This window comes from Protopterus annectens, chromosome 12.part0, assembly GCF_019279795.1.
Source record: "Protopterus annectens isolate FY-2018-M chromosome 12.part0, PAN1.0, whole genome shotgun sequence".
NCBI classification, from domain to species: Eukaryota; Metazoa; Chordata; order Ceratodontiformes; family Protopteridae; genus Protopterus; species Protopterus annectens.
The window spans coordinates 1,036,770,211-1,036,793,158 of record NC_056746.1 but is presented as its reverse complement, the minus strand read 5'-3'; the positions used below and the strand labels follow the sequence as shown (position 1 = coordinate 1,036,793,158).

The 22,948-nt window shown below is 39.2% G+C and overlaps 2 protein-coding genes across 2 annotated transcripts in view; one reads left to right on the top strand and one right to left on the bottom strand.

Moving 5' to 3' along the window:
• Positions 1-22,948, bottom strand: part of RTF2 (replication termination factor 2) — a 1,259,727-nt gene that overhangs the window by 229,121 nt on the left and 1,007,658 nt on the right. The gene's annotated exons all lie outside the window — the stretch shown is intronic.
• Positions 17,744-22,948, top strand: part of LOC122816953 (beta-1,3-galactosyl-O-glycosyl-glycoprotein beta-1,6-N-acetylglucosaminyltransferase 7-like) — a 128,113-nt gene continuing 122,908 nt past the window's right edge. Inside the window, exon 1 of the mRNA XM_044090047.1 lies at positions 17,744-18,212. The gene's annotated coding sequence lies outside the window, so the exon portion shown is untranslated. The remainder of the gene's footprint in view (positions 18,213-22,948) is intronic.

Genomic DNA, 22,948 nt, shown 5'->3' with positions numbered 1-22,948 from the left:
ACACTCACAGTTGCAAACATTATAGATCACTTACAATCTACCCAATCTTTCTCACTCAAACATTACACAGCTCATTTAAGTCCTGCTGTCTCTTTTAGGCCTCATTCCTCCCTTGTATGTATTGGTCCCACAATTCCCGTTTTTCCTATGTAGTTTGCTCCTACCCTTTTCTAAAGATCTCATTTCCAGTTGTTTAACTTCTGTTACTATATTCACTACTTCCAGTATAGCTGATTTAAATTCTGATTTCCATTTTCTAGTAATTGCTTTTTTGGCTGCCACCATTATCAGACACAGCAAGGCCTTACCACATCTAGGCAATTCCAATTCTGTATCATAGCTCAGAAAAATCATGAAACAAATTTTAGTCCACCAAAAATTCCTATCCATTTGGCATAAAGTGAGGCCTTTAGGGATAAATGAAAATCACATCACTGCAAAGAGTACAAACAACCATTTATAACCGACTTTATTAAACTAAAGAAAATTTTAAAGAGCCAGTGCCAAAATTCAACAAAGATTGCAAAAAAGTATACATAGAATTTATAATGCATGCAATGTTCTACTAATTGTACATACAAAATATTCCATATGTGCAGTATTTACACATGCAAATGCAGCATGTGTCATATGCCTCAAAGTGTGAAGTAATGAATATCAACTCCACAAAAATGAAATTGAGGAGTTAGTGTACACACTCAGATGTGACACATCCTTTGCCATATTTTACCTGTGTATTTCTCCAAGGCAATATATATGTCAAACATGTAGACTGGTTAAGAAACACTTACAAGAACACATAAATAATACTAGGAATAATAGTTGAGTGGTATTACAAGTCATGCCCTCCATTTCCATAATTGTTGTGTTAATGGCTTTAAATATATGGTGTTTGTAATCACAGTTTACTACTGGAAGGAGAGGGAAAAAATTTGAGCTTTACATTTCTGGAAAGAAATTAATTTGGACGTTTGACCCTGTGCAACCCATGGTTTAAATTTTGAAGCACCATGATAACAGTTAAATTATGACTGATCATGGAACTATGATTTCAGTGGTGTTCTGCATCTAATGCATATTAGTACAGATATGGGATAAGAGTGGTGGTGGTGCTGCGGTAACGTTGTCGCCTCACAGTAAGACACTGTCCGGTTCGATTCTCAGCTAGAGCATCTTCTGTGTGGAGACGTGCGTGAATGGGCGTACCTTCGTTGAAGGTTGTGCGTCAGGGCCAGCAACTCGGCACGTAAAAATCTACTGCCAATCATCAGCGGACTGGAGTTCCGCTGTGGCGACCCCTAACCGGGAAAAGCCGAAAGACACAACATGGGATAAGAGTTCTATCTTCACCACTTTCAAGATTAAGGTTGGCAAAGCACATGCAGCCTGGCATTTAAAACTTCCCATACCATGACCAATGTGACGCCCTACCATTAGACGAGTAATCAAGGAGCCTCAATCCTCACCACTGGCAACAGTGGGGGACATATACTGGGAGGATGACATGAAAACACAGCATTTCCAAATGCAGCTCTCTTCATCAAGTACAATTTCCCTTAAGAGCACACAGAGACCACAGTCAGTCTGGGGCGGGTTTCTCACTCTTTTTCCAGATCCCTAGAAGACTTCCTACTGGCACAGCTACAGAGTTGAGATCTCAGCTGAGTGGCCAAGGCAAGACCTCCAGCACCCTCTCTGTCCAACCAGTGCGTGTCCCTGTCCAAGTAGCTGAGACACACACACACTGAGGTTTGTGTTACACACACACACACACATGCACACACCTGGGAAAGGCTGGCAGAAGTTTACTAGCTATGCCCCCTTTTGCCCAGACTATAAGGTAGTTATCACTGCCACCAGACAACTCCTTATCAGTTACTTTAAGGCCCTTAACAAAGGAAGTCCAATCTTGCTGTGTAATACTAATATTAGTACGAATGGTAGTTTGACAAAGAGCAAGGCTATTAGGAGTGGCCCACACACAGTCACCAAATAAACAGGCAAGTACTCTCAAAAGCTAAATATCTCTACACAAATGAGCCACAATGAAAGGTTTAAATATATTTAATAATAATTAAAAAATGAACAAGAAAATACTCAGTATATATTTACAGTGACATCACAGTTCAAAACCACAGGAAATATTTAAAACATTGCAGGACAGTCTCAAATAAAGAAACATAGCTAAACTAAGCTTTGCTATATTCCTGACTATATCTAACAATTATATTATTCCCTAGAAACTTACTGCATATAGAGGATGGTAGATGTGGTGAATGGTTCTTGTAGTTGTTGTCAGGTACAAGACAGAATACAGAATGCACTACCTCCCTCAGAGAGTTTTCAAATAAATATCTCAAATATTACTGCTGGGATAGCCTGCAGAATGACATCACTTCTTGTCATCCGACTCTTACCCAGGTGAAACCCCCACTGCTGGAACCTGACAGTATTTAGCATCTACCTGTGAAAATACACAGGCTTCCAATCTTTGGCAGATGCTGGAAGTCATAAAACAATTACATTCCTTCACATTTCAAGACTAGTAAATTATTTCACACAGATACAGAAGGCTCCCAAGTTTTAGGCACCGTGTCTCCTTGCTGTACTGAAACCGAAAGATGCCATCTTTTATTGCATAGCCACAAAGTAAATTAAATTCAGCTATTTTTTCTAAAGTTAACCTCCTGTATTCCAGTTTCTATTGCTAAAATCTATACAGTTACAATGCTGCATGTACATTTCTATTCTTTTCCAGCACACCCTGGATCCATTTTAAACACAAGCCTTTTGCAAATACCGTTTTCAACACACACTTCTGTACCAGCAGTTTGATATACACATGACATACAATTCTAATACAGTTGTAGCACAAGCATCTTATATAAATCATGTTAATATTCACAAATGACATATAATTATTTACAACATTCCAGATAGCTGTGCTGGAAGTATCTCCCTTTGTCACACCCCACCCCTTTAACCATAATGATGTGCAACCCTGAAAGATCTCTCTTGCCACATACAAGACAGTCATGTCTATAAATGGCCACAAACTGCTGTTTTTATTTTTTCACTAGTGTAAAATTTTAGTGTCTTTCCTTGAGGTTTACACAACAATTCATTGAATCTTTTTTTTTCTGGTTGTTTCCAACTATTGAATATTCTGTTTCAAAGTTAGTATTTGCAAGTTTTGTCTATTTGAGCTTTCTCCCTCAGTATTTGCCATTTTCTTCTAATTAAATGCAGGAAGTGCAGTTGCTATTGGTTTCTTTGTAGCCCCTTCACTCAAAGTAGTTGAAATTGGGGCCGCTTAGTTATGCATTATTTCTTTTGCATGCTTTGTTCTTCAAATTTGGACTGTAACTTTACGCTATGTACAGACATTAAACTTAAGTTCATCTTTCCTTTCATGGCACTTTTTTTTTTGGCATGAATATGTTAAGACTTTGGTGTCACTTGTAGCCATACATCTCTCTCTCAGACATTCCTTCAGTTGACCCTGCCCAAATTGGTATTCTAAATGATGACCTTCAAACTGACTCTATATTCCAGGTCAGACAACACACTTCAGGATTGCAAAGGATGACCACTAATTTAACTTGAGGATGAAAATTAATCTCAGTCTCGATTCAGCTGAAAGTCAATCAAGTTTATGACTGACCCTTACTATGTGTAAGTTTTTGAGGCCTTCTTTGACACATTCACGTTGGCTCTCCATTTTTTCTTTTTTACTTATAAACATCTTTATTAAATCACAACAAAAATAATAATATGGGTAAACATACATTAATATAAAAAAATCATAGTTAAAACTTTTTTATGCAATATGGCCATGTGTTTCCTTTTTCACAATCATCATTCACTCTGACATTTCATAAACTATTCAATTCCTACTTTCCCTTAAACCTCACTCCTCCTCCTGAACATTATCCTGCACATATTGTTCCCAGAGAGTCCATTTACTTCTATGTAATCTGCTCTTTTCTTTTTATAAGGATCCCACCCTCCAGTTCTTTTATCACTTTTACAATATTCAGTATTTCAATTTCAAATGGTTTAGATTTTGAGTTCCCTTTTCTAGTAAGTGAAGTGCTTTCCTGGCAGCCTGTAGCATTAAACTTACAAAGACCTTGCTGTGTTCTAGGCAATTCAGAACCTATGCCCCAGCTCAAAAGAATCATTCCCTTTGTCACCATTTCTGACAAAACACTATGTAGGAAACATTTAGAATCTGAATAATCATTAAATTCCCAGAAGACGTTCCCAATTAATTGTCTTTTTCCCATCACACCCCTGGCATTTGCTATCGATCTGAGGAAAACTTCTTGATGTGTGCTTTGGGTATGAAAATATCTAAGAAAATACTTCCAAGTAAAAATGCTAAACCTTCTGGACTTCTTTGCATACTACTTGGCTCTCCAGGTTTGAAATTAATCACTCTGACACAACTAGTAAATTGCCTTTAACTCACTGTATGCGAACACAAGAAATGGATATTTACTTTTACTAGTGCATTCATTTTTTGTACATGATTAGCATTACTGATCGCTACTGTTATAGCAAACATTACCAGCAAAGCCCCATGTAACCAGTAACAGAAGCAACCAAGTCCAAGAGGACCTACTCGAATGAAAGACAAAATATGTTTTAAGACATTAATTACTTGAAGGATTTTAAAAAATTGGACAGATAGAGACTAATAAGTAATTCAAAATATAATTCAAAAAGGTATGAGTAGGATGGAAATAAAGTACACACTGTTAAGGAAACAGAGCAGAGGTGAAAAAATCTGCAAATACAACTGATGAACTCAAATTAAATGCTTACATTAGGGAATGATAACATTCTGACTTTCATTAGGATAGCTGAAAAACAAATACAATCTAGCCATACCATCTGACAAAAAAGCTAGTTAATGAGCATGCATTAAAAACACTATGTATAACGCCCAAAGCCAGCTAGCTTCCTGCCACACAGAATTCTCCACAGAAAATTTAGCATATATTTATTCTTGACACACCATATAATCAAAACAAAAAGAAGATACCCTCCCATCTAACTCTCTTCACAGCTCTAAATAACAACTCATCTTCAGGTCTTTAGAGAAAAGATTATAATTAACATTTCTGTGAATGCTCCTTAAAAGTATGAAACTGATGAACAAAGGGGGTTGGTTGCCATGAGTGACCCCTGCCCTGTGCATGCTAAAATAGAATCCTCTTCATGCAGTCCTCTGCCAGTTTCTTATACATTTGGAAGACTGTAAAAGGCATGTCTCACATCAGTTCAGACACTATCATCTTTTGCTGGTTTGTCCAAGCTTCTACAGCGTGCGCGACTGACATAGGTACAGCACCTGTGCTAATGTTAGACAGTTTTAAAGTAATAATCTCCAACTTTTGTACTCCAGTTAACACTGGGATTTTATTTTCTCCCTTTCTTTGTTATCCTGGCAACTTAGGCATCTTGAGCACTTGAGTCCTCAGAGGCACAAAAAATAAAATTTTATTACAGTTTTTTTCTTCCTCATCCTCTTCCCAGAGACATCTTGCATGGTTTTGATTTTTTTTCCCTTAGAAAACTAGTTTTGATACTGAAATTAAAACTTTAGCAGACATCACAGTACAACCAGGCACAGCTTTGAATCAGAGTACATTCCCTAATGATATGAATACTACTGAATAGAAGAATAAACTTGACTCAGGACTGTAAAATGGATGCAGGTAATAAAGTGATTGTGTCAATTACCAACAATTCTGTTAGGAAATGTAACAGTAGATCATGCTTGTAAACACTAACAGAAAAAAGCAAACATCTTTGAGCAGTAACGACTGGAAAATATCAAGTTTTCTAGTTAGGAGGAATAAATATGCTGTTGCTAAATTGATGTTCGCAGAGCCAGAAGAAGAGACCGACAAAGGCACTCTCAAAGGTACACAGGCATACCTCTCATCCTTTTAGTATAAGAAATCTAGACACAGCCAAAAACAATTGAGGCCCAGGAATAAGGGCAGATTTAAAATATTGCTCATAAAAACTTGGAAACTTGAAAGAACAGCAGGTTTTGCATTAGCATGCATTTTCTGATGGTATGGAGCCAAGCTCAAATGTCTGCTATTATTTAGTGAGTTCAGTCTTCAATGATTTGTCGGAAAACTACACATTTATGAGGAACGAACCAAAATATGAGACAAAAATCTGGACAGTTGAGGGGTACGGACACAAGTAATACTACTAAACTGTCAGTGAAAAAATATCACAAAAATAAAATAAATGCTGCTAGGTTTCCCTAATCCTCCCACAACTAAGATCACAGGACAAATTCAAAGCAACAAAGACTCATAACTGAAGAACAAGACTAAAGAGCTAGGCATTACTGCAGTTAAATACATGAGGTACTAACCATGACATACAGACAAGTTTTCAGAATGTTATTTAGGATCATACTTTTGATCCTGCACTGTATGGTTAAGCAGGTCATCAGTGATACTGATCATTTACAAGATTCTGGTGAGGTTTATCACTGAATACCACATGAGCTTATGTGCTGAGTTAAAGCACAATATCCACTGAGAAACAGTGTAAAGTATGTAAGAAAACATTAAACACTCATTGCTCAAAGTATAATTTATTCACTATATTTAGGACTTTATATCTGGAAAGAAGACTATCTGCCTAAACTACCACACAGACATACAGACGCAGCTATCACAAGATCAGGTGTTGAAAAGAGGCATTAACACTAGCAGAAAGAGGGACAGATTTATGATAAAATCATAATGATTCACTGCAATAAATTATCCATCTCAGGACAGTTACAGGTTAGAAAAAATACACATCAGACATATTGGTTTCCAAACTTCTTGATAAGTCATTAGTTTGCTCAATCAATCAGAACTCTTAATACCCTAACAGTAAAAATAAATGGAACACTTCTGCATGAAGTGAAAGACCAGGTTGCCCTGGTGGAGTGAGATCTAATGCTGCTAGGTACAGGTTTTCCATGGTATGTGCAGCAGAAACGTATACAATGACCTATCCATTTTGAGATAGTCTGTTTTGAAATGGCTTTTCCCTGTGCTCCTGCAGCATATGCTACCAGTAATTGTTCAGATTTTCTGAAAACTTTGGTTTTATCCAAGTAGAAGCGTAACGGCCTCTGAATGTCCAAAGAGTGCAGTAGTCTCTCCACTTTATTCTATGGTTTAGGATAAAAAGTTGGTTAGGGTTAGTTCTTAAAGACACCCTGTCCTGGTGGAAAATGAGGAAAGGTTCCACTGCCATTAGTGCCTGTAATTCTGAAACTCTTCGTGCTGATGTTATTGCCAGGAGCAGAGCAGTTTTCCAAGAGATATATTACAATTCTGCTGTGTTGGCTGGCTCAAAAGGCAGTAAAGTTAGCTTCTCCAAAACAAAGTTGAAGTCCCAAGTTGGAGTAGGTGCTCTACGGGGCGGTCTTATGTTTTTAGCCCCTCTGAGGTACTGTTTTAACAGAGGATTACAGAAAATTAGTGGATCCGTGTTGTAATGAGCAGAGATGGCAGAAGCGTGGCTCTTGATGGATGAAAAAGAGAGTCCTTTGTCCAGCAACTCAGTTAAGTATTGTAGTACCTGAGGAATGTTTGGGACAAGAGGGTCAAGACTGTGAGCTTGGTTCCAGGCACAGAATCTCTTCCATTTATCTGAATAGGATTTCCTGGTACTAGGCCTTCTGGCCTCCAGAATGACATCCATAACAGCTTTGGAGACGGGCATTGCTTGCTTGACTAAGGAATCTTCCATGCAGCTAGGTTTAAGGTCTTTAGCTGGCTGTGTAATATTTGATTGTTGTGCTGAGTCAGCAGATGTGGGCTTTGAGGCAAAATCCAGGGTGGTTCTTGTGCTAAGCTCCTTAAGATTGGGTACCAGTGCTGGTGTGGCCAGTCTGGTGTAATCAGGATCATCTTTGGGTCTTCCTGCCTGGCTTTTATCTTTGGCAGGAGAGGTAGTGGTGGGAAAGCATATACTTGCAGGTTCTCCCAGCTGAATGAGAGGGCATCCATTTTCCATGCTTGTGGATGGTAACTCCTTGTGCAGAATTTTTGTAGCTGGCAGTTTATTGGGGATGCAAACAGATCTATGTCCGGGCTCCACCATTTATGTGTTATCATTCTGAATATTTGTGGATTCAACTCCCATTCATGGGGATCCATGATGTTTCTGCTTAAGTCGTCTGCCAGTGTGTTTTTGTCTCCTGGCAGGAATTGTGCTTGCAGATGAACTTGAAGTTTTATAGCTGTGTTCCACAAGGTCAAAGCTTGTCTGCATAGGGGTTAGGAGTGAGTGCCCCCCTTGCTTATGTACCACATAACTGTGAAGTTGTCTGTCTTTAGTAGTAGTTGTCCTGGATGTAGCAGGTCCTTGAAGGCTATAAGCGCATTTTGTACAGCTAGTATCTCTTTTTGATTGATGTGAAGATGCCTTTGTTCTGCGGGCCACGTGCCCTGAATACATTTGCCTGCCATGTGTGCTCCCCAGGCGTAATCCGATCCATCTGTTGTCAGTGTTTGCCTAGCTATGGGTTGTGTAAAAGGCTGTCCCTTGTTGAGGTGACAAGCTTGAGCCCGCATCATTGAAACTCCTGTTGAAGGCAAGGGATTAGTGGTATAACTGTTTCCAAACAGTGTTGAGACCATACATTCTTTAGGTACCATTGTAGTTTCCTCATATGCAGTCTGGCATATGGAATTAGTAGTATGCAAGATGCCATGTAACCCAAGGCCTGCAGAATTTTTCTTGCAGGGAGTTGGGTCTTTGTTGCCATCAATTGAAAGAATTGAGTCAGTTGTCCTTGTTTGTCTGGCATGAGATTAGCCATCTGGGCCGTTGTGTTCAAGCTGGCACCCAGGAATATAATTTCTTGTGAGGGCACTAGTTTTGATTTCTTTTCGTTTACTGTGCACCCCAGACAACTTAACTGTTTTACAAACGCCAGATGCTTTAAAAGAATATCCTTGCTCTCTGCTTGAATCAGGCAGTCGTCCAGGTACGGATAAATCTGAATTCCTTTCTGTCTGCAAAATGCAATTACTGGTACCAGGCACTTTGTGAAGACCCTGGGCGCAGTAGATAAGCCAAAGGGCAGTGCAGAGAATTGGTAGTGCATTAAACCCACTATGAATCTGAGGTATCTTCTGCAGTTTTGTCTGATAGGGACATGCAGGTATGCCTCTTTGAGGTCCAAAGTCACGAGCCAAGCTTTTGTGCCCAGCATGGGAAGAAGCTGCTGTAATGTCAACATTTTGAATTTCGGAACATCCAGGTAAGTGTTTGGAGATGAAAGATCCAGAATGGGCCTCCAGGCTTTGTCCTTTCTGGGTACCAGAAAGAGTCTCGAGTAAAATCCTTGTTCTTGCTCCTGTGATGGTACCTTTTGAATAGCTCTCGTATCGATGAGTGCTGTAATTTGTTTTTGAGCCTCTGCCCATTGATTTGGTGGCTGATTTGGCATTGCTTTTAACCTTGGCAGAGTGTAAAAGTGGAACCTGTAACCTTGAAATACAATGCTGAGAACCCATTTGTCTTTGGTGATCATTTGTCAATTGTGGTAGAAGAGTGCCAGTTTTTCTCACAAGGGGGCTGCCAATAAGGATTTGTTTGGTAGCTGTAGTGGGAAGTCATTGGAGCTGTTTTTTATATGGTTGGGGCCTGTCTTCTCCTTCTTTCTGGCCTGATGCAACCCATTGTCGAAGCCTGTAAGTATCTTGTGTTTGACCTCTACCTCTTGGACGTCTGTATCTTCCCCTTTAAGGTCTGTCTGTAATTGGAAAGGAACAATTCTTAGTTGGCCAGTTTCTGCTAAATCTAGGAGGCTGAAACTGTAAGAAATCCTTCACCGTTTGCATAGATTTTGCCCTATCCTCCATTTTCTTTAGTACCTCTTCTGCCTTAACTCCAAACAACACATCCTGCTGTAAAGGTGCATCCAATAATTTTGCTTTAACATGATCTGGTAACGTATGTTCTTTTAACCAAGCATGTCTTCTAATTACAGAGCCTGTAACTGCTGCTCTGCAGGAGGCCTCTAGAGAATCAAAACCACATTGCAAAGTATGCTTTCCCACTTGTTCAGCTGCATGCAATAAATCCTGCATTTCTTTAAAATTAGGAGGATCAGATTCTGGAAGCATTTTATGTTTTAACTGCGACAGTAAAAATTGCTGATATTATAGCATGTGAAACTGGCAATTTAAGGCTCTCATTGCTGAAGTTGCAGACGTATATACTTTCTTTCTCCATCTGTCTAATGCTCTGGAATCTCTGTCAGAGGGAAATGGATTCTTGGCTGATGAGGCCTTAACTCCTTTGGGTCCCTGAGAAATAATTTCAGGGTCAGCTACAGGGCTTTTATACAGAAATTTATGTGAGTCAGGGACTCTGTAGTATCCGTCAGGTTTAACAGGGGCTGGAGGTAAGGAATCAGGATTTAAGCTGGATTCAGTATACACATCATCCACAATATCTAACATTGGCGGAACAGCAAGGGGTCTGTGTTGAGGTAATAAAAGGAAGTCTCTCAGCCTTTTCTTGGATTCTGAATAATCCTGGCCTTCCCAGTGGAAATGCTCCCTCATGGTATGTAGGGTTTCCCCAAAGGAGTAGTCCTTAGGTGGAGAGGCTGAGGGAATAGATTCCTCAGCATCAGAATCCTCATAAGGGGGTAAGGAGCATCCTAGGTCTGAGGATGAATCAGAAGAGATGGACACCTGGTCGGATGAGTCGTAGTCTGCATCCTGTCTAGGCCTTTTTATCAGGAGGGGGATGGGACCTCCTGATCAGAGTGATTAGGTCTTCGGCCATTTTGAGCATTTGTTTCTTAGGCATGGAGGCCTGTCCTGGAGAATGCTGTATTTGTTTCTTTCACTTTAAAGGAGGCTTAGACTTAGCTAAAGGTTTAATGCTTAACTGAGTAGGTCTGAAGACACCCTCTGTAGCTGTGGCTTGCTCAGCTACTCCGGATCCCTCTGAAAGGTTAGTCTCGGTAGGCTGAAAAACTTGTGCGTCCGAAGGCCCGGCCATCTCCACGTGGGAGTCGGATGCGGCTTGTGGTTCTACGGAAGAGGTCATCAGGGGCTGTGAAGGCGCCTCGCTGAAAACCGGAGAACCGGCGACTGGCCTAGAAGAGGCTTCGTCGTCTGTTTTGGGCCTTGGATGCCTATCCTTGTCTTTGCGCTTTTTGTGTATTCCGGTCGTCGGAAGTTCCGATGGTATGGTACAGTTGGAATTTTCTACCAAAATAATGTCGGGCAAAATCAAACTGACGTTTAATGTGCGCTTGTTAAACCTAGCACAAAACCGACAACTAGTGACGTCGTGGTCAGGGCCTAGGCATGGGATACAATAGGAATGGAAATCCTTATGAGGTATTTGCTTCCCACAAGAAATACAGTTATTAACTTTTACTGACGTCGGTCGGAGGCAAGAAAAAGTTTCCCCAATGGGGTAACTTAGCTTTGTAGAAGACTTTGGTTCTGGATTCGGAATGAAAATCTCAGGAGACGGCCGACCGGCACTTGCAAACTGATTTTGCTTTGGGCACCGCGCGGCAAGAAAGACTGGAGAAAATGGTGTTGGCTGCATCTTATATACCCCTGTCGCACTGACGTCAGGGAGGAGGCAACAGCAACCGACGCCGGACCAAGACTTTGGAACTCAGGCCGACTGGGGAACCGCCTGATGGCAGGATAACCCAAGTGTAATGACTGCAGCAGTGTAACACAATGAACATCAAGTGAACACTCTGCACTGACACCTTACACACTCTTCTGCAATACCCACATCCACAGATGTATAAACAACATCACAAAGACTTAATGTACAAAAACCAATATAATCTCCAGCATCTCAGCCAAAAAGGCCTTTTAAGGGTTCTTGAAAGGCCTTTTTGGCTGAGGTGCTGGAACTTGTATTGTTTTTTGTACATTGTATATTAAAGTTTGGGTCTCTTTCACTGGCCTTGGCTGTTATTTAATATCTTTCTACCTGTGTCGTTTTGTGATTCTGTATCATCACAAAGACTGAAGCTACCATTAAACTTAAAAAATGCAAATGACATTGAGCGTGAACACTGTACTGAGTCATTAACCCTGATGTCATGACCATGTTATCCTGGGCCATCTACAAGGGTAAGAACAGCAAAATGGACAATGTCCAGCTTTCTCTGACACATGAGAAAATACTTCTCCATTTTCTGGTCACTTCTAGGAACTGCTTCTATGTGAGTGACCCAAGGAGGGCTGCTTCTAAGGAAATCTGGACTATACAACCCTTGTCCTGCAAAGCTTCAGGCACCGTAGCAAATACATTGGAAAAAATGTCAAAACAGCAACACTTGCACTGGAAGTAATGCCCTCCCAGAGAAAATAGAGCTGTTTTCTCTTTGCACACCAAATACTGATATCCCAGAAGGCATACATCATGTCCAGTACTACCACTCAAGCACTCCGACAGAATACAGACACGAGCCACTCTACACTAACTGTCATAACATAATGAGTCAGATGTGCTGCCTGACATCAAAGAAATCCAAAATGGAACAAAACTGTCCATTTACTTCAGGACCAGGCTGGAATAAAAGTAAAACACCCTGTTCATCGTCTACAATACCCTTTGAACAGTTAAGACTGGGCCTGTTTGAGTTCTGCAGAAACAGACTACTCTGCAGTGAAGCTTGCTCCAATGAAGGACCAGGGAGCTCCTTATGAGGCACTAGCTCATTGTGATGATTCTCAAAGTCTCACACAATCACAGAAAATCATCCACCAATGAAAATCCTGACATAGCACAAGTAATACACTACTGACACATCTGCTCAGAGTTCTAGACCCCATATCAGGAGACAATTTGTTGAAATATTGTGGTTTCTTGGGTGCATTCTGGACCAAACCAAACAAACACACATATGTGCACACATGCGAATGCACATGGACACATGCACACACACACACAAATTAGTACTGTGATGTTAAGTGATCTAGTCTCACAGAGGACCAAGAACTTTTTTTAGGATGACTGGGGCAAACTCATGAAGTGTGTGTGTGTGTGTGTGTGTGTGTGTATATATATATATATATATATATATATATATATATATATATATATATATATATATATATGTATATACACACACACACACACACACACAAGGTTTTTGGGATCAACGGGACAAAGCCATGCAGCCTTCAGGATGTTCTGATGGAAACCTGAATAATGATAGGTTCTAGGGAAAGGATAAGCTAAGACTCTATAGGCTTCTCCAGAAAGTTTGTTAAGCACTTCTGAGGGAAGTTGAGAAGAATCCCTGGCCAACCTAAAGTTCTCCTTATAAGCATGAGAATACTTCTTCCAAAACAGAGGGTGGACGGACTGACTGACCTTGCCAGTCTCAAACCATTGTCCTGAGATCCTATGAGTTCTCATATAGCCCAGAAGTAAAGGAAATACTATGATGTTTTCTGTACATGGTCATAAGCTAATGGGGAGGGCAAGCATATAAAAGACCAGCAGTGGGCATTATGAGACAAGAAAACAACAATAAACTAAGTGTTAACAAAGGATAGAGTAGGCAAAGAGAATAGTTACAAGGCTGGTGCAAGCTTCAAACCAGACTCCACTATGGTATTCTTCAGTACTCACTCTTCAAGCTTCTATCAACAATCAAAGATCTAACACTAGCATCAAACTTATTACAAGTACTACATGTAAGGATGCAAAGAAACAAAATCCACAGACTGCTGCTCAAACTCGAACAAAATATTTTAATGAGAACCACAAAGTTGAGCGCTTTTGTCAGCCTGGTCAGCTGGCTTCTTCAGAACAAAGTAAAAACTACAAACTAGCCATTTATACCATTAAAGTAGAATCACGTGATACAATTAATGAACACTTAAAAGACTGAAGGTGTCAAGTGCATAAAAAAATGTAAAATGTAAATAAATAAATAAATAAATATAAATATATATATATATATATATATACATATACATATATATATATATACATACACACATACATACTATATATATATATGTATATATATATATATATATATATATATATATATATATATATATGTATATATACACTAAATGTAAGGATGCCAATCCTTGGAAGTATTTTATTAGCATGAGAGTTACAGACCTTACAGTTAAGTATATTTACAGCCGAAGGGGTGTTGGAGGTACACAGGGAATGCCCTTCTGCAAAAATGCTTTTAATTTATTTATTTATTGGATTTATCGGGAAAGTCCACTGGGCCTAAGAGAGACCACTTTCGGTGGAGGCCCGGGGAGAAAAGCGACAAGAACACTGAAGCAGAAAATAAATTAAACATTAATTGGTACAGAAGTAGAAACAGTTTTACACATAGTGGTTATAGTAATACATACAGAATATATACATAAGTCAGGAATTTAGTTGGTTTGATTACAGTAACATATACAGAATATATACATAAAAGCAGGAATTTAGTTGGTTGCCAGATGAATTCAGAGTGGTAAAAACAGAGATAAATTAATCAGCATTATTGTGCCAGTATTAACAACTGATGAAAGAAGAAGAAAAAAAAATAAAATATGGAGAAAGTTTATTCTTTTATTGACTGGGCTAATCCCACTAGGCTAACAACCTCTTTTAGGGGTGACCCAAGGTGGTATTTATAGTCCTAGGGGAAATTTGGCACGGACATCAGGGAGCTTCTACTCTTTTCGACAGGTACCATGCAATCTTTTAAATCCATCTGAGCTATCTCCAACTCAAGCAGATGGGTCCTTGGTTTAACATCTCATTCAAAGGACAATACACTCAGGAGTGCAGCACCTACTCCTTATCCTGCACTGCACGATTAGTAATCGATCGACCTGGTGTGGGAAAAGAACCCACAGCCTTCTGCACCAAAGGCGAACATGCTACCTTTTGCACCACTTAAACTGCTGACTTTTAGTTTTTCTTAATATTAACAGCTATTTTTTTTTTTTTTGCTAACAGGCACAATAAATTTGCCATTGTGGTGCTCACATAAATCAACAAAGCAAATGATGAGTACATGGACCTTCCTTAACCTCGACTTGTTGGGACACAAAAGGACCCTACATGAGAGCCTCGGTAAGAAATACCACAATCAGTGACTGGAAGACTCTGGTGACAGATCTTAGCTTCAGACTTGTTTCCCTAAAGGCTCCAGCTGATCATCTTGACACATGGTGGCACAAACATCTTGGGAATGGGCACCCACTCCCCATGGTTAGAGTTGAGGGCATACCATCCTCAATCCAAAGATCGAATGTACTGGTTAGGGCTCAAACCCTTACTAGAAAAGGATGAATTCACAACTTGAAGGGCCTGGTGGGACCATATAAACACAATCTGCTTCCAGGAGGCTCAGATCTATCCCTGTATCTATGTGCCTGCCCTGTGGCAAGGCTCTAGCTTATGCTTAAGGCTACAAAATGGATCCTTTCACCAGACGCCCTATAAAGAGCTCTCTTTTCACCTTCTTAATGTGCGCAAATTATTTTTCGCAACTTTAATGCTGAGTAGTTGGACTTAGCATTTTGGTGCATGTAGCAGTTTTCAGCATGTTCTTCTCAAGCACATTTGAAACAAGGCTGGTATGATTCTCAGCATGTAATATGATGGACACAAAAGCTTCTGATGCTCAGGCATGCAAAGTCAGACCATTTACTAACAGCAGTAAGGACTAAGATCTGATGTGTGAGTTAGTATGCATGCATGCTTATGTAACTGCTGTAGTATGTACTATGTAACACTGCACATCTGTATGGTAATGGAGAAGTTTCTAAACATGGAATCGTGATGAAAATAATCCAAATTCTGACTAGTGGAGAGGAAATACCTAGTCAAGGATAGTCTTCAATTTTAAATCTGCCAATTATCAGTGTTAGGAAGTATTTGCTGTACAAGGAAAACAAGAAGCCTTAATCATTATGTATGCAAACATGACCTTGGAAGCTCCACACATGCGAAGCAGAACTCTCCTCTCTAGTGTGGCAATAATTTGATTACAATGAATCCTTTTCAATCTCAAAAACTATTTAATACCATATGCTGTCCGGTTCAATTCTCAGCTGGAGCATCTTCTGCATGGAGACATGCGTGAATGGGCGTACCTTCGTTGAAGGTTGTGCGTCAGGGCTGGTAACTCGGCACGTAAAAATCAACTACCAATCATTAGCGAACCGGAGTTCTGCTGTGGTGACCACTAACTGGGAAAAGCCGAAAGACACAACAACATGTAAAGTTAATTAGTGAAGAATTTTACAGTGTTTCACCCATATTCATTAAATCCAGCAAGATCTGTTTCTTAATTTTCCACAATGTTAACAAACAAACCTGACAATAACATAATGGACTTAAGCAGCAAGCATGCAGATTGCTCTTTTCCCCTCAAAAAGATAATTTTTGGGCATCGCTACATTTTCATAAGTTGCCTTTTCAGGTGCTATAGTAAAGGAAGTTGATTCCTAGACAGCTATTTTCTTACACTTTATAAATCAAAGGTAACCAAAAGAATGGATAATTTTTTGATATAACAACTTGTTTTTTCACTCCATCTGCAAATTTTCGCTGAGTGCAACTCTGAATGGCATGCATGTACTGTTACTGTATTCTTTCTTGTGTCCCTTTACATTATTAAAAAGAATTATACAGTACTACAGTATGGCTAGCCAACTGATACAACGGCACAGCTAGCATCTTAAGCACCATCTACTACTATCTATACCAGCAAATGAATCTCCCCAGCAAAACTTCATAAAATGTTCTTCTGGTGTATGTGGAGGGAAAGTATCAAAAACTTTCACTTTTTTGCACAACTGGTATGACTAACCCAAACTGCATCCAAGGTATAGAACCAGAGAGCAACATGATGGTTAGGCTCTATATTTTTCAAGTATGTCTGCCTCCTGTGTGGCAAAGTACAGAGCTAGGATGACTGGGTGCTCACACACAACAAGCATCTTCGGCAGGATGTCTCCCAGAAGACGTTTTACATCAGAGGCAAACAATGAGTCAGGAAGCCATTCTTCCTCACAAGGAGGAGGAGCAGACAGCGTAAGAAACATAGAAAACAGGAGTGAAAGACCACTTGGGAACTGGGAAATCCCAGGACAGATGCAGAACAGCAATGCAATATAGACATGGATAAAGTAAAGTACTGTGTATGTGCACAGGTCTACTATACTGAGGTTGGTGTTTTGCAATACAGATCCTTACAGTTCACAACTGTATAATGACAGACTCCCTGTTAACCACTCAGTAAATGTACATGAAATACTAAAACTCATGCTCTGCAGTGACAGAATACCACAGTAGCTTAATTCACTAAAGGGCAAATAATTTATCTTTCTCTACATATTAAAACACTCTTTTCTGACTTGCCACAGTACTACAAACTACCACACATAAACACTGCTGCTTAACTCCAAGGGCAAAAACGTGAATGTAAAAACACTAAATGTAGACTGCTTCCCCAGGTTAAAGTTCTGAAAGCATGTTGCATAACTGCAGGAAAATGATCCATGAGTTAGCTGCCTCAGGCATATCTTTTTAGCATGGCTACACATTAAATGTACTCATGCACACCACACTAGGAAGACTACTGTAAAACAAGTTACAGCAAGTGAAGAGGAAGCATAAACAACTTTTGACTTTTTAACAATCTTGCATTCTAGAAAGCTGCTCTCACCAGACCAACATTTTCACTGGAAACCACTGCAAAAACGACAAAGTCAAAATATATACAGGGCTGTTTAACTGCTAGTACAGATAACACTGAAGTCTTGTACACCCTGTACACACAAATGATTGACTACGGCTTTGAAGGTGGAGACAACCCGGTTAGAAACCAACTGCAAAACACCACCTCTTACAGCTGACTTCATAAGCAGTAAAACCTCAAGAGAAGAAAGTGGCAAACAAACAGTTGACATTTGACAACTATCTCTGCATGAGTCGCACGATATGAAACAAGTGCAGATTTTCCTGACTGACTGCATAGTCTGAGTTAATGTTTAACAGCTGGTAGGTGCTGCAACTGCTACAAAGAAGAATGGAACAAGGCTTCAGTACATCTGGTCTCTTGTTTACTGGTTACATTTTCCAGCAAAGTATGGAGAATTCTAAACCTGTCATGCTGTCTGCACTCCTATGAGGTAAGCTACATTTCAGTGTTGGATACTAAACCAATCAGTAAAGAAGGCTTAACATTTAGAAGTTACTCATTTTCTTTCATCTTCTTCCATTAAAAAAATAGGTGATACGAACAATCACTTACACTTGAGTAAGTTAAAATATGTACTCATTTATATATGATTTAATAATTATGTGTAATGCACTGATCCTTGGACTGATTTCAGACATCCTGGGTAGTCAAGCAGAAAATGACGAATGTTAGTCATCAATATAAAAGTGTATGCAACATAAGGACAGCAACAATTAGTGCAGAGAATTAAGGCTATGTGCTGCTAATGACATGCTTCCTGTAGTCCAGAGTTTGAACCCCTTAGCTTCTAAAAGTCATTACCAGATAATGCCACCAGAGTCAAAAAAGGTGCATATGGATCACTGCTCTGTCCTGGTTAACAAATAAAAAAAGTGTTCTTGTATAAAGGTACAATGTGAGAAACAGTTGCACAAAATGAGTTCCTAATACTGATTATGGATGTCATAAATGAGAAAAGTGCCTGCCAAATGCTTGGACGTCATAGATAAGAAAAGTGCCTGCTAAATGTTTCAATGCAGTAATGTAAAACAGTACAAGATATACAACATTAACATATCTACTTGGCTGAACCCTTAGGAAAGTTATCCGTAATGGGATATAAAGAATGTTTTCATTTTGAAAGTCACTGGCAAAACACGGTCCTGAGGTAGCTAAGCAGAAATGCAGCACATTTACAAAGGTAAGGTTGTCTAAGAGACTAAGGGAAGATCTGGGGGATGCATGATTCCTGGCAAACAGGAGGGATGATTTAAGTTTTTTGCAAGGGTGAAATGTTGGAGTGATGAGGGATGCACCACTTTCACTTTAGGCAAGACTCATGCTGTCTACCTAAAAAGGCAATAATCTATTTTTAAATATTTTAAACAGACAGCATATTTAAGGCAGCATCCGATTTTTTTTTCTTCATCAAGTGTAACATTTCTGAGGCACTTTTCTTACTGACATTCATTATACTTATTTCCTGTGTCACACGTTGAAGAATACCCATAGTACACATGTCTGCCAAATTCAATAGTGCTCTTGTTGTAACATTAATGTAAGATAGCGTTATAGTGAATTTTCTTACATCTAGTAACAATGCTGGGGAACACAGGAGTACTGACGAATCACAACATGCTGGGGTCCTTCTTTACTGACCTTTTCTATGGATTTCCTAAGGCAGTTTTCAGCACTTTGCAAAATAAATGTGTTTATAAATGAACATTTCAAGATTGGTTGACTTAAGTGATCACTTCTCAAACAACCATTGCAAAAATCATTACTAATAGCAAAAGCAATTTTATTGTGGTTCTTGCTCAAACAGGAACACATCTTACAGTGAAACCCAAACTATCTCTAAAAACGTACGTCTTCACACATCTCCCATTCCAGTTTGCCATACACATAAAACAACCAAATTGCAAACACAACTTGGATATCTTTTCAGCGACCACTACACTATGAAAACACATTCAATTCATATTCAAGTCATCCTTATCTGCTGAATGCAACCTCCCTTGCCTCCACATCCCATTCTAATCACAGAATCTTCACAACACACACACTTCACTTATATCACATCTCTACTCTGCTTTCTAAAGAAAAAAGAAAACAACATTTTTTTCTCCTGATTGGTGTATTTAGATGCAGTATGCTCTTGCTAGTGTTTAACACTGGCTTCTTACTAAGGCTTTATGTGTGTGTGTGTGGGGGGGGGGGTCTGCTTTTCATACCACCTTACTTATATAGACTAACTCCACAATCACAACCACTACCTAAAGAAAATACCTCATACTGAGCAATACTTGTGAGTTTGAGTGTCAATCATAACCCATAATACCAACTGTCAGACTGTTTTTTTGACCCTTCTACTCATCAACAAAATGAGATGATGGCCATATGTTTTTTTTAACTCAAATGAGCCCCACACCATCAACCTTCCTTAAAAATAAAGAAGCTTTCTGCATATCCGTACAAAGTGAAGATCCCACAGTAGTGGGGAAAGTGACAAAAAGGGAACACTTCCACATCCCCAATATTCTGGGTTCTCGCACAAACACACTGTTCTCCCCATTAATTATCCTACAGATCAGCTAACATACATCAATACTGTTGCAGTCCACAGACTGTTAAATCCATGAAAGTGAGTAAATCTATACCGGGTAATTTAGTTACATGTTCAGAATATCGAGAGTTGGTTTTACTAACATCTCTGTGTGAACGTTTGCAGTATAGTGGGTAAAGCAAATTTGTACTTTCACTGCTTTTGTGTGATCTTGGAGTTCATACAAGTTTTCAGAGTGGAATGCTTCCTGCATAAAATAGTACTGAAAGTTTTTTTTATGGTGTCTTCATAAACCCACTACACCATTTTACCTGGATGACCGGAGACATTGGCGCTAATACTCACACTCCTCTCCTAACACACAAGCATGCACAGTCCAGACATTCCAACCTTACTAAAGTGATTAATATAGTCCACCTATTTATGGAATACCGCATAATTCCTAAAAGGGGAAAAGTTTCCTCTTGGACAAGGTCAGCAGGATCTTGTTACAGGATTATTAAACTAATGCCAGCTCCTTAGAAATCAACATCTTCTGATACTCTGATAGATTTTGCTATTAATAATATCAGTGGGGTTGATGCCAGTTTATTATTTCCATCCACTGACAGGGAGGCAGATTGCAAAATCAATGGCAGGTGTATAATACCACACTTCTAAAGTAACCTGCACTGCATACAGGTGAAATGACAAACTGTTGGCCACAGTCTCCAGGAGAAATGGACACAAAACTTTCAGCACAAGAAATCTGAAAAAATGTAAAATAATGTGGGGGGGGGGAGGGGCAAAATCCCAAAAATAGGAACAGATTTTTAAATATCACAGTTATAAATTTAGAAAATTACTAGAATAACAGATTTGTATCAGCATGCATTTTCTGGAAGATATGAAGTGTGAAACTCAATTGTACTTCATTATTTAGTAACTTTAATCCTCGGTGCTTTACCAGAAAACTGCAGATATGAGGAACAGACCAAAATATGAGGAAAAAGTCTGGACATTCTGCAAAAAAAAAAAAAAAAAAAAAAACACCTTTAAGGCAGCAGAAAAAATAATTTCTATTTGCTTTCCTATTTGGTCAGCTCTACAGACATGTCTGTTAGGGGGACTGGAAGAGTCCTTTCCTGATCTCTGATGCCATATACTGCTTGTTCCTACATTCTCTGATAAGGTGAGTTTTACCTTAACTGGTTATCCTCGGATTCGGAAGATGAGAGTCTGATCTTACATTTATAAGTAATGTCTTTCCTTTGCCATGCTACTAGTAATAGGGAAAAAGGAGAAGTGAAAGATAGCGAATGGAGAAAAAACAAGAGCAGGACTCTCACATGCAGAGTAATATTAATGTACTAATAGTATTAGAAGGATTCATCCATATACAAACAAGGATTCGGCAAAGTTCTACACTTTGAACAGAAAGAGGAGTCATAGTATATATAAGCTTAAAAACTGTACAAAAGTAACAGGGCTCAACAATTATGCCTCCTTGCGCTAACAGTTATGCAAACCTAGTGTTGGCGGAATGGGAGCGTGAGGTAGTCCTCAGTGGGCACCCCTTCTCCACACAGTTGCTATATTACAAGCGCTTTGTGGATGACATATTTGTTTTGTGGGAAGGTTCTGAGGCTGATTTACTTGAATTTGTCCATTATTTAGAAACATCAAGTAATTGTTTTAAATTTACTGTGAATTATTCAGCCATTACTACAGACTTTCTAGATGTGAAAATTGACCTTTTTGATGGAGTTATTAAAACCTCCCTATATAGGAAACCATGTAGGAAGAATACTTTTTTTTCATCATAATAGCATGCATCCCAGCCATGTTTTTAACAATATCACCAAAAGTCAGTACCTTAGAATTTTTCGTTTACACACTGAGGATATAGAATGTTTTGAAGCTATGGATATACTAAGTAATGATTTTTTGGCTAGGGGCTATAAGCAGCAGGATTTGAATGCTATATATGGTGAGGTTGCTTCCTTGAGATCAAGCAAGGGCAAACCTTTCTTTAAATGCTCATATGAGTCCAAGTCACCCCATGATAACTCAACTGGCCGTAAAGTTAGACTTTCATTGACTTATGGCAATAATGTGCAACAGGTCTGCAGCATAGTTAATAAATTTTGGCCCATATTACTCTCAGACAACAAAATAAAATTTATAGTGGGTGATAAACCTAGTTATGTATTTAAGAACAATTTGTCTCTGAAGAGACAACTGTGTTACAGATCTACGGTTAGACCAGTTTTGTCTTCTGAGCGGAAGGGAACCTATCCTTGTAGGGGCTGCAAAGCCTGCTGTCACATTTCTACCAGGGTAGTTTTTCAGCATCCAGTATATGATGTTACATTTAAACCTGACTTTTATGCTGATTGTTAAGTCCCATGGACTTGTACACTTGGCCAGATGTAAACGTTGCACTTCATTCTATGTGGGGAAAACTGTTAGGATGCCTAAACAGCGCATTCTTCAGCATATGGGTGACATTAGACATAACACTTAATGCCCTAGCCAAACATGTTTCTATTTTTACTGATCATAGTTTTGACTTTGTTGCAATTGCTAGGTTTTAACAAAAGGCATGGTGATTTTAAAAATGGACTTGAAACTGCAGAGAC